This window comes from Arvicanthis niloticus, chromosome 11 (genome assembly GCF_011762505.2).
Source record: "Arvicanthis niloticus isolate mArvNil1 chromosome 11, mArvNil1.pat.X, whole genome shotgun sequence".
Taxonomy (NCBI): domain Eukaryota; kingdom Metazoa; phylum Chordata; class Mammalia; order Rodentia; family Muridae; genus Arvicanthis; species Arvicanthis niloticus.
Window position 1 is genome coordinate 19006385 of NC_047668.1, and position 13118 is coordinate 19019502.

Sequence of the window (13118 nt, forward strand, 5' to 3'; positions counted from 1 at the left end):
TACCCCAGTCCTGCTCATCTCCCTGTCTCCTCATATCTACCTATTGCCTTTGCAACCTCCCCCTCAAAATAACACACACACACACACACACACACACACACACACATACACACACACAAATACACATGCATGTGCATGCAAAACATATAAACCATAGAAAATATCTTAAGGAGGAAGCTATAGTGTGTCACAGTGTGCCCCTCTGTCCACACTTATTCATTTATAAATGTTCATTCCTGGTTTTCTGGTTGTTGCCCTGTGTCATGGAGATCCTACAGTTTTGGGCCAACAGGATTAGCCCTTTTATGGATTCCAACTGTTTACAGGTGATAAAGATTTTGGAGTGGGCCACTCAGGCCCCTGAATCTGGGCCTGGGTAGCAGCTGAGTTGGTCAGCATGAGAGCTCTCTATTATCCGAGTCACCAGGGTGAACTCTCCAGCACTGTTCCAAGCTAGGCCACCCAGTGCCACTTAGTATGAGGCAGACTCAGTTTTCCTTAAAAGGCTGGCCACAGGGAGTTTGACCTTGCTCAAAAGTGAGTGTCTAGGCAACACAAATTGGGCTTTCCCCCTCCTTTTCTTCTTCTTTTTTTTCTTTGGGGGAGGCAGGGCTCTCAAGAAGGGGCAGACATGGGAGGACAGAAAAGTGAACGTACTCGGGTTTAATGATGAAATTCCCTAATCAATAATAATATTGTGAAAAACTTTGAAGAGCTATCATACTAGCAACTTAATAACACATCTGAAATCTCTAGAACAAAAAAGAAGAAATCATAGTAAAAAGAGGTAGATAGCAGGAAATAAACTCTGGCCTCAATTTAATAAAATACAAACAAAAAAAAAAAACCAAGTAAGCAAACAAAAAACTACAGAGAATCAATGAAACAAAGAGTTGGTTCTTTGAGAAAAATCAGTTAAATTAACAAACCCTTATCAAAACTAACTAAAGGCTCAGAGAGACAATCTAAATTAACAAAAGCAGGAATGGAATGGAAGACATAGCAGTAGCCACTGAGGAAATCCAGAGAATCACACATGCACATATATACTTTAAAAACCTGTATTCCAACAAACTGGAATAATCTTTAAAAACAAAGTTAATTTTCTCAACAGGTACCAGCTACCAAAATTAAATCAAGATCAGATAAACTATTTAAACAAACCTATAGCTCTTATTGAAACAGAAACAGTCATTAAAAGTCTCCCTACCTGCTTGTCATAGAGTGTCCATGTGGATCTGTAAACAGCTCAGGTTGTTGCAAAGACTGTATATGTACTCTGTACAAACTGATAGCTAGTCCTCATCACTGAAGACAACACCTATGGAACTCAATGAAGATGGAGATAGAGAGCTAGTACCTGCATAGACCCTTCACCCCTATAATCCAGAGTCGTTGGTACAGGAAGCTTCTCTGCTGGCTTTCAAAAGTGTCAAACATAACATAAACATCAAGACAAACAAACCTTTTATCAACAGTGCAATACTTCCTGCAATATATAGTAGGGCAGTAGTGGTGCAATGCTTGTGGGAGCCAATATCTGATTTGCCTTAAGGCCCATTCCATGGGATGTTACCTATACTTCTTGATATTGCTTGGGTAACCTCAAATAGAATCTGAGACTAGATAGCCTGTGGACTTAGGGTAAAACAAGAAAATACTGGTCTTAAAAAAAAAGAAAAGAATTTAGTGATAAAAACGATGCCTAATGATACATTGCTATACTAATAGATTGGTGTCTTGCTCAACTATCATCAATGAACTTTCCTCCTCCAGCAGGTGGCAAAAATATAGAGACCCACAGCCAGACATTACTGGATTATTCAGCAGTCAATGGTATGTGTTCATCAAATCCCTCACCTTAGAGCTCAGAGTTCTGTGGAAGAGAAGGCAGAGAGAATGTAAGATCCAAATGGCAGAGAGTAAGTACATAAAAAACAAACAAACAAAACAACAATAACAACAATAACAACAACAGCAAAAACCAAGACCCTCTAAGTCACCATGTGAAAAAAAATGCTCATGGGAAATCACAGAGAATGAAGGAGCATGCACAAGGCCTGCATATGTCTTCACCAGGTCCTCCATGTTTATATTATGCCTTCTGGTTTAGTGTTTTCATGGAATTTTTGAATGTTTGAGAGAGTGAGTCTCTGACTCTTGGGCCTTTTCTCTATCAGGCTCTTTTTCTTTTGTTGGTTTGTACTGTCTACCTTTGATGTAATAGTTTTTGTTACTATATTTATTTTGTTAATTTTTTTAAAAAAATGAATGCATGCATGCATGCATGCATGAATGAATGGATGAATGTCTGAATGAATGAAAACCTAGCCACAGGATTAAAAGTTAACAACTGAACTGTCACTTATACCTCCTAGGAGAGGGAAAATTTTTTTTTTCTCCAACCAAGTGACACTGAGTTGAGTAGATCAAATTCATGTCCAAGGGAATCTCTTCTTTACATTCTCTCTATACTTTAATTTCTCATTATGTTTATTCATTTATTTTGAGAGTAATTAAAGCTAAGATTTGAATTATTAGCACAGGACTAAGCCAGAAGAACTGAGATTTATAGAGTTTTAAGAATATTTTTAAGACATTGAAATTAAAGTATAATCATATCACTCCATGGTTTTTCTCTCCCTTCTAACTCTTCCCAAACACAGTACTTTGCTACTTTAAAATTTATGGCTCGTGTTTTATATATAAACCTCAACACATAGATCTTAGGATAACAGATTTGAAATTTTTTCCCTGGAGAAAACAATTTCTCCTGCTCTTGGCATTTTTTAGTTGCCTATAATTCTTTGTCTGGGGTTGAGCTCCCATGAGATTCCACACTCCCCCCACCCCTTTTCATGAGAACCTGTCTATTTATGTCATCTTTGTTCAAGTCTTATTTAAGAAGCTTTGTTAGGACTTCATGGGCATAGTGATTCTGACAATAGTAGAAGATTAAATATGAAAACTTCCTGCTCCTCTGGGTCCTACAATTCAATCTAGTTTTTAAATTATGATCTCTGAGGCTTAATTCCAGGGATTACATTGTTGATGCATCAGGTGAAGCTGAGAACCATAGTCACAAGAAGATGATGCTTTGATAAGGGACAAGACCTATACTTATCTTGGCATATGCGAATATATATGTATATATATATATACATATATATATATATAATTAGTTAGGAAATATTTTGGTTTAGTATAGTGGAAATTGTAGGTTCTCTCCAAAGGTTAATTGGCACCAGGTAGTTGTGTAGGTTTCTAGGCATAATTTACCTCTTATTGAGTAAGACTTATAGTAACAGAATTGTGGACTACAGCCAATGGTGTTTGCCACTATTCTATCTTTAGAGATATGTCACTATGCTGGGCATTGTTGTATTTTATATGTATTATAGTTGTGTATGACTGACTATTGGTTTCTTTCCACTCTTGGAAGCTTGCATGGAATCTTTAGAGAAGAAACGTTCAGGTCAGAGTCAGTGGGGATCCTCCAGATCCTGTGTATAAAGTATGTGGTGTTTTTAGCAATAAAGAATTACTTTCAGCTTCTGTGAGGCAATCAAAAGTAACAGCAAAAGCTGATCTTTTAGGAGTCCCTTGGACTACCATGGCCAACAACTCAGAAAGAGGCTTCTCATGCTTGACATGTTTTTTAATTGTTTTTCCTATGGCTCTTGGTGGAATAATCTGTTTAATGAATTAAGATAATGGGAATCTTTCAATTATGGTAAAGAAAGTTGCACAATAGAAATCCCAACATTAAGATTATTTGAATGTTCACAGTCTGCTAAATTTGTTCTTTTAAAAATGATTTACTTATCTTTACTTTGTGTACACTGTTCTGCCTGCTTGTAGCCTATATGCTAGAAGAGGACACCAGATCTCATTAGTGATGGTTGTGAGCCACCATGTGGTTGCTGGGAATTAAACTCAGGACCTCTGGAAGTGCTGCTAGTGCTCTTAATCTCTAAGATATCTCTCCAGACTGCCAAATTTGTTCTTAAGCATAAAAATTACTTTCAATAAAAGAAGTTTCTTCTAAAAAATAGAGTTCATGATGCTCAGTGGTAGAGGCTACTGAAAAAAGGGTGTGTGTGTGTGTGTGTGTGTGTGTGTGGTGAGGATTCACATCTACAATCTCAATACTTGGAACATTGAGACAAGAGTACTGATGTAATTTTGAAGACAGATTGGGCTATATAAGAAACTTAGGACAAAAAAGTTTGTGTGTGTGTGTGTGTGTTAAATTGAAGTTGAGATAAAAAATTATAGTTTAACTTCTTTAATTTCTTGATAAGTTTTGGTTAGATTTACAAGAATTGAAGAAAAGGCAAATAATTAAAAATTTTACCTTAAAATCTTGAAAAACAATTTTATGAAATTGTGGGGTTTACATCTACATTGATAATATTCACGAGTAGGTAGATAAGTCCTCAATTTTAGAAAAAAAATTCTTGATTGTCACAGTGTAAAGTCAAACTTTGTTATGTTACACCAATATTTTGATTAGAGTGCAGCCTTCTATGAGATGTACTAGCATTCAATAGTGTCTTCGTGCAAAAGATCTTAAGGCAGCTTTTTTTTCTTTCTTTTTCTCTGCTATAAATAAAAGGTCAAGTAATATCTTCTAATAACTTACAACTCTATCTTTTTCCTGTTAGGACATGTCACCCAGCACTTTTCGATTACATGTTCTCAGATAATAGTTGGGGCAGATTGACCAAAGGAGAGCAATTTCTTTAATCAGGATAACATAATGATTCCATCACAAACTTTAGATAGAGCTATGGATATCATCAATTTTCTCCTTCTACTTTTTAAAATCTATTAACAGTGCTGTATCTTTAGTGGAATTGAAGACAGGACCTTTTGCAGGTCTCAATACAACTTTATAAAAGGCCATAACAATAGCTTTAAAATCACATCCATTAGATCTACAATGAATCAAGTTTTCTCATAACTTGGTCATAACTTGATGACAGGACACTGTAAACACCAAGCAGTGGTATATAGGGAACTGAAGTCTGAATTCTCTACTTGTTGAAAGACTTCTTTCTGCTCTTGAGCCATTTGGTAGATATCAGTTTCTTTGCCCATAAAAGAGGGAGTTGCCCCATGTCGTCTAAGGTGCTGTCTGTTTTTAGTGCTTCTTGGACAAAGATGCAAGCCACTTTGCACTACATGTCTAAAGATTATGAAGAATGTTGACAACTCTGGTAATACGGAGAAACTGTGACATTACAACATGACAACGTGGAAGCACAACCAATGCAGTTAAGCTCCCCTGCAATACATTTCTTTGTTTATGTGTCTAAGATTTGACCAGCTGTCTAAAACAATGTGAAATAAATGAAAACAAAATATCTCAATACTGGATGAAAGTATGTAGTAAATATGTTTACTACATTTTGTTTCTGATGAAGTGTAAAATCATTATATTGAATATATTCAATGTAAGTTTTATTTAATTGAATTTAATTTATGTACTATTGCTATTGCTGTGATTAATAAACTTATTATTTCAAAACTGTGAAATAGACAAACATTTAAACAGTACAAAAACAGATTGAAGATTTCAGCTTTTTTTTCTGAACAAATCAACCTGAAAAAATTATGTATCATGTATTTATGTACTTTATTAAAATTAAAATAGAAAATTTAAAGATATGCTTTTAATTTGTACATCTAGAATGAATACTTTTATGCATATGATATGTACAGCAGTTTATTCTTTAAGTATATACAATGTTATAAATGCATTAGTCTGTCTTTTAATTATTGCAATGACCAATTGGTTATTATTTTCAAGGCATTAAGTACTATCTCCTACAGTTTGCAGATAAAGAGATTGAGACTAGGGGAATTTATGAAGTTGTCTAAAGGTACACATGCAGTGGGTGGTAGAAATCAGCCAGAAACCTGGCATTCTAGCTTATTGACAACTTATTATGATGATTAATAAAACAAAACTAAGTTACTTAAAATATGTTAACATGTTCTTTTTTGTTTGTAAGTTTAGTAGAAAATTTAGTGTTTACATTTGTTCAAGTAAAACATACTTTTTGTCAGCAAGAGCAAATTCTATTTTTCTGTGTTCTACAAATTTAAAGATCTGTAATATCATCAATTTTCCATTAGAGTGCCATTCATAGGCATGATTTGCTAAGATGTATACTATATTTTATTAATGACTTTGATTTTGCATTTAATTTGCAGGGAACAAATTTTTGGTGAATTAACATGAAAAGAAAAATATTTTATGCTATATGAAGGAATAAGTAGCCAATAGATGCCTCTTCTAAATTTTTAAAGAGGGCTTATTTGATTCTGCTGTTATTATCTGGACGTTAAATTTGTTGTTTGGATTATTTGTTTTACTCATAGTACTGACATATTAATATCATTTCTCTTCTTATACAGAGTTGTAAGCATCAGCTCATTTCCCTCTTTTCAAAACTTTACATAGGACTGACAATTATAATGATATATCTTATAATATAAAGTATAATAATTTACAAATAAGTTAAGAATAACAATAAAAGACAACTGAGAAAGAAAAGTAAAGCAAAAGGCACAGCTCCTGACAAATTATGTTCATAGTTTATACTTAAAGTCAGAGATGTAACTGCTTCTTTGTAATAGATGCTAACTCTTCTGAGATCTGATACGTCCACCCACAAATGGCTAAAAAACAGAAGGAAAGGAGAAAGAAAAAAGCAAACAAGTAACCAAGCATGTAAGCAAAGCACTCAGACTATACTTTGCTATGGTAGACGTATCTTAGGAAAACACTTAATTTACACTAGTGGTGTGCAAACATGAACGTACCCTTTGTAAAGTTTATTATTTTTGTACTCAATTAATTTCAGAGTAATGGTATTATATATTTAGGTGATAAATAAATTACAAATGTTATCATAAATCATTGCTGAAATCAACATTAAAAATCAAAATGTTTTATTTGATCAATTTCAAATTTTGTGTCATTTTAGTCCTATGAAATATCGTTCAGAATTATATAAAATTGTTTAATAAAATTTGGTATGTTTTGGTGAAAATTCTGTCTCTGAGAACTGTAAACAACTATAAAATCTTTATTACTCAGTATGCCTAAAAGCAGTAAATGGAGTACATATCATAAGATCTTGTGAAGCAATAATTCAAAGATTGACTGATGAGTTTGAAAATAAATTTATGATATTTCAATCAATCAAAATGTGTTTATTCAGTAATTCAGTTTTCTAATCAAAACCCAAGTTTCTCCAGTTTATTCCACTGTACTTTTTGCTTTATAGGAAGTCTGTTATTGTTCAAGATCATTAGATGGCTGCTGTGGTTATTTGTTTATCATTTTTCTTTTTTACATGCATATGTGTGTGTGTGTGTGTGTGTGTGGTGTATGTGTGTTTTTTGCATATTCCCATATGTGTACATATGTATGTATATGTGTGGGTTGTGGAGGTCAGAAGCTGATATAGAAAGTCTTTTTTGATAATGGTCCACCTAATTCACTGAGGCAGGATCTCTCAGTTGAATTCAGACCTCACTGATATGATTACTCTGGCTAGGTAATCAGCTTGCTCTAGGGATTTTCCGTCTTCACCATACAAGTGGTGGCATTACAGATAGGTTGCCATACCCATAATTGGGTTGTGGAGATTTGAGCTCTAGTCCTCATGCATAGGAAAGACTTTTACTACTGAACCCTCTCCTAAAGCCCTATTCATTAATTTTTTTCCAAAATATAATATTTTTATTAAATATTTGGAGATTTCATACAATGTACCTCTATGACACTTGTTTCCCATCCCTCCAAAGCTCATCTTACTATGCTTGTGCCCTCCCCCCAGATACATCAAGTCAAATTTATGTTGTCCACATACTCATTGCAGCATTGCCAAATTCTCAGTATTTGGGCCCTCAAAAATACCAGAGTTGAGTCGCTTCTTTCCTAGCTCCTAGAAAGTATCAACTATGAAAAAGTTCACTTCAGTATCCCTTTCAAAATCTTTAAAGACTCTCTTCAATGGCTTCCTATGTAGACTGTTTTTTTTTCTTTTTTTGTGTGTGGGGAGGGTTGTTATACAATCCTTCAATGTCTCTTATTCTCAACTATGAGTGTGCAGTAATCCATACCACTGGAAAAAAGCTTCCTTGCCCATAACAGCCAGTGGTAGCACTGACAGACATCCACATGGCCTCCCATGGCAGCACAGAACACGACCACAACATGGTCTCCGAGGCAGCACAGACTATGGACTTCATTATGGCTTCCAGCACCAGAACAGACACCAACATAGCCTCAGGAGATAGCATCAATTCATGCATTTATTTCTTCTTTTCATGTGTGTTTATGTGCATGTGTGTGTATATATGTATATGTTTATGTGTGTTTTTATGTGTGTGTTTGTGTAAGATGAATGTATATATGAGACAAAGAGAGGTTTCCTGTGGGAATAAATGAATTGAATTAGAATTATTGTTAAAAAAAAGCAATGCAAAAGTACCATATTAAAAAATGAAAATTTATGACATGAAACAGCAGAAGTGAGATGTTCTATGAAAAAGGTTGGCATGGCTTCTTGGGACTTCAACTTGAGAGTGGCAAATGAAGTCTAGTGGAGAGAATCCAGACTAGAAGTGGGTAGACTACTTGAAAACGGGAGAAGTGGAATTTTATTCAGTTTTGGGGCTGGTTCAATTTGATAAATGTTCATTAGTCTCATGCATGGCTTCAAATGGTGTTTGTTTGTGTAAACATTTTGACTCTGTACCTGAGAAACTAATAAGCTGTCAACTTCATCCGGAAACTTCTGAGATCAACTCTTAATCATAATCTTAAATATGTGCCCTGGCTGTATAGTGGGGTGACAGAAAATTCCACACTTCAGTTGCTGAGAAGTCAAAAGGAAGAAACAAGAAAGAAAGATGTGGTACAATAGACAAAAGCTTAAGCTAGTCTTTAACAAAGTACTGGAGAAAACACAACTTGTCTAGATGCAAGTCTGAGTGGAATCTTATTCAAGGGTTGAAGCAGTAAAGAATGACAGTGTGAAAACAAGGATACCAAACTTTCCATCCTAATGCAACACCCATCATTGATGATCTGTAGTCCATCAACTTGAACACAAGCTCTCCATAAACCTAGGGAGAAACCTAAACTGTATTGCTCATCTGTTTTCATGAAAAGGGACTCTCAGACTGCCATCTGCTCTGGTCTTATGCTCTAATCTGGTGTTTCATGACATGGCTGTATAAAAAATGAGACTATGGAGGCAGAAGGAAGCAGACATCAGACATCTGATGCATGACAGGCTCAGATCCCAGAGTTTATTTTAATTTTAAAGGAGAAAGAAGGCTGAAGGATAATTGATGCTCAACACAGGAAATTCTATAAAGGAAGCCACCTTGTTTTCATGATGACTTTTGTGTAGAGCATGCTCTGGTAAAGATCGAATCTAGCGGATTCAATCAGTGCTATTTTGTGTAATGTTCAAAGCTACAGTGAAAACACTAAAATGTTCTCTATTGATTCAATTTTGATTTTAGTTTTGACTGGTGCACATAGCATTTAAATTCTTGATTTATAAATGTAAAATTAACATTTAGGAAAAAATTTCTATAATAAGATCTTAGTATGTTTATTTCTCATAGCTGAGGTGATGATTATTCTTGTAAGTTTTAGTTATTGAATGACTACACAGATTAAAGACTGTTTATTATACAGCTAGACACAGGTACATGTTAAGGTGGATTTATTAGGTTATTTATAGAGTTGATATGCACAACTTCCAGCTAAGACCGTCTAAAGGTAAATTTTATTTGTGGCAGAAATAAGAAGATGAAGAATATGAATACTATGTACTTTTCTATTACTCTTAATTAATTTTTTTACAATACAGTCATTCTCCTCCTTCTGATCTGTCCTCCCACAGTTCCTCATCTCATTCCTCTTCCCCTCTGCCTCCAAGAGCATGCCTGCCCACCAGTCCTCCCCACTCCCTGGGACCGCAAGTCTCTTGAGGGTTAGGTGTGTCTTTGCTCACTGAGGCTAGACCAGGTAGTCCTCTCCTGTATGTGTGTTGGGGGCCTTGTACCAGCTCTTGGATGCTGCCTGGTTGGTGGCTCAATGTCTGAGATATCTCAGGGATCCATGTTAGTTGTAATTGCTGGTCTTCCTATGGGGTAGCTCTCCTCCTCAGCTTCTTCCAGCTTTGCCTAATTCAACCTTAGCAGTCCTTGACTTCAGTCCATTGGTTGGGTATAAGTATCTGCTTCTGTCTTAGTCACCTGCTTGTTGGGCCTCTTGGAGGGCAGCCATGCTAGGCTTCTGTCTGTAAGCACACCGTAGCATCAGTAATAGTGTCAGGCCTTCGAGTCTCACCTTGAGATGGACCTTAAGTGGGGCCAGTTACTGGACTTCCTTTCCCTCAATCTCTTCTGAATTTTTGTCCCTGGAGTTCTTTTTAGACAGAAATAATCCTTGTCTTTCTACTGGAGGTAGACTCTACAAATGCCCTCTCCCCACTGTTGGTCATTTCATCTAAGATTCCTCCTTTTGAATCCTGAGAGTCTCTCATCTTCCCAGTCTCTGGTATTTATTAGAGAGTCCTCCCACTTATCTATCTTCTAGGATGCTTATTTCCATTTGTTCTGCTGTCCCCTCTCCCTATATCTGATCTTGCTCCCCCTTTCCCATCCTCATCTTCTCTCCTACCCAGATTCCTCCCTTCCTCTGACTCCTTCTAAGTGAACTTTTCTGCTTGACACACTTCTGTGGGCTGTATCCAAGGCATTCTGTACTCTTTGGCTAATATCCACTTATGAGTGAGTCCATACCATGCATGTCCTTTTGGGTCTGAGTTATCTCCCTCAGGATGATGTTTTCTAGTTCTATCCATTTGCCTGAAAAATTCATAATGTCCTTGTTTTTAATGGGTGAATAGTACTTAATTGTGTGAATGAACCATATTTTCTGTATCCTTTCTTCAGTTGAAGGACATCTGGGTTGATTACAGCTTCTGGGTATTACAAATAAGGCTGTTATGAGCATAGTGGATCATGCGTCCTTGTGGTATGGTGGGGCATCTTTTGAGTATACGCTCAAGAGTGACATATCTGGGTCTTCACGTAGAACTATTGGAAATATCCAATTTTTAGATGAACTGCTGGATTGTTTTACAGATTGTTGTACCAGTTTGCAATCTCACCAGCATTAAAGGAGTGTTCCCCTTTCTTCATATCCTCACCTGTATCTGCTGTCACCTGAGGTTTTGATTTTAGCCATTCTAATTGGTGTGAAGTGGAATCTCAGGGCTGTTTAGATATGCATTTTTCTGATGACTAAGGACTTTGAACATTTCTTTAAGTGCTTGTCGGCCATTTGAGATTCTTTTGTTGTGAACTCTCTGTTTAGCTCTGTACCACGTTTTTATTAAATGGCTTGTTTATTTTGGGGAGGTTAACTTCTAGAATTCTTTATATATTTTGGATAATATCCCTCTTTCTGATGTATGATTTATGAAGATTTTTTCCCCCAATTTGTAGGTTGCCGATTTGTCCTACTGATAGAGTCTTTCACATTCAGGTTGTAGTGTTTGGGTAAGTATTGGGCCACTGATCTGGGCTGGGTGGGAAGTGGGATACTGTGAAATTTTTAATAACATTTGGGAGTTGGAGAGTTGGTTCAGTGGTTATGAATACTAGCTGCTCTTGCCTGGGTTCAGTTCACCAAACACACCTAATGGCTCATAGTCATCTGTAACTATAGGATCAGGGGATGCAACACTCTCTTCAATCCTCTGCAGACACTGGATACACACATGGTACATATACATACATGCTAGCCAAACACTAATGCACATAAAACGAGATAATAAATCTAAAAATTGAAATAATACAATAAGGTTTAGATAGTAGTCCAAGCACTATCTAGTTGTAAGCCATTTTTAATTTAGTCTGAAGTTGTGTCTGGTAAATATTGTTAGTAAAATACATAGTAATGAGGTATGATTCTTTGATACTTAAAATTGTATTATAGTACTGGCTATGGTGTAAAATACATTTATTATTGATGAATAATTTTTGAGTGGGGAGAATAGCATTATTTGGAACAAACTGAATTTTAATTTTGATATTTAGAATTTTTATGTGCAAAACCGATTTAACTATTTTGAAATAAAATTAGCAATTTTACACAACTAACCTCCATTGCTTTTTATAAAATAATAAAATAACACACACACACCATACATCTCCACTGTTTATTAAAATGTCAAAGCATTTTAATAAGCCATTGTGCTGGAAGAATTAATTAGATCTGAAAACTGGTATAATTAAAACAATAAAAAGCTATAAGAATGCATTAAAATAGAGTGTGGGAATAAAAGAACTAAGTTTTAAAAAGTTATATTTGACTAGTCAAATGTTCCTTAATAGCTGGATACATCAGAATGCATTGTTCATTTCAATATTAAAAGAATTTAGTGAAATGAAAATTGAGGCAATAGAGAATTCAGTATGCACCATTATTTGAAATTTAAAGTCTTTCTCATAATGAACATAGCTAAAAACATAAAAGACAAATGATAGAGAAATTAAAAGCAATTATCAAAGGAATTCTATGAAGAAATTTCTGATTTAAATTAAAGCCTGTGATTAAAAAAATCTCTGTTGCCTTTATCCTTCTCCATTCTTCTAACAGTTAAGTACAGCATCAGTACCTTATAACTGAATTTCTTCTTCAAAGACAATCATGCTATGTTTGAAATGTACATATCAGCTTCACGTCCTGTTTCTATAAGCCTTAATGAATAACTTTTAGATAAAAAACAATAGAAATACTGCCTGAAAAGAAACCATAGAACGCGAAAAATCTCCCATAACTGTTGATTTTAATTTTGCATATGGAAAAGGGGCTGTCTCAGGTATTGTTACTTCAAATGCAGCATGGTATATTTCAGTGACCAGGGCTAGGGCATGTTCCCACATTTCCATATGTGCTGCTTTTCTTTTTCAAACAGCAAACTGCTTTTAAGTCTCTACACAGACATGGCAATGGATAGTGGGAACTTAACAGGTTAAGAATTAGCTTTTAGCATGTTTGCATGGCA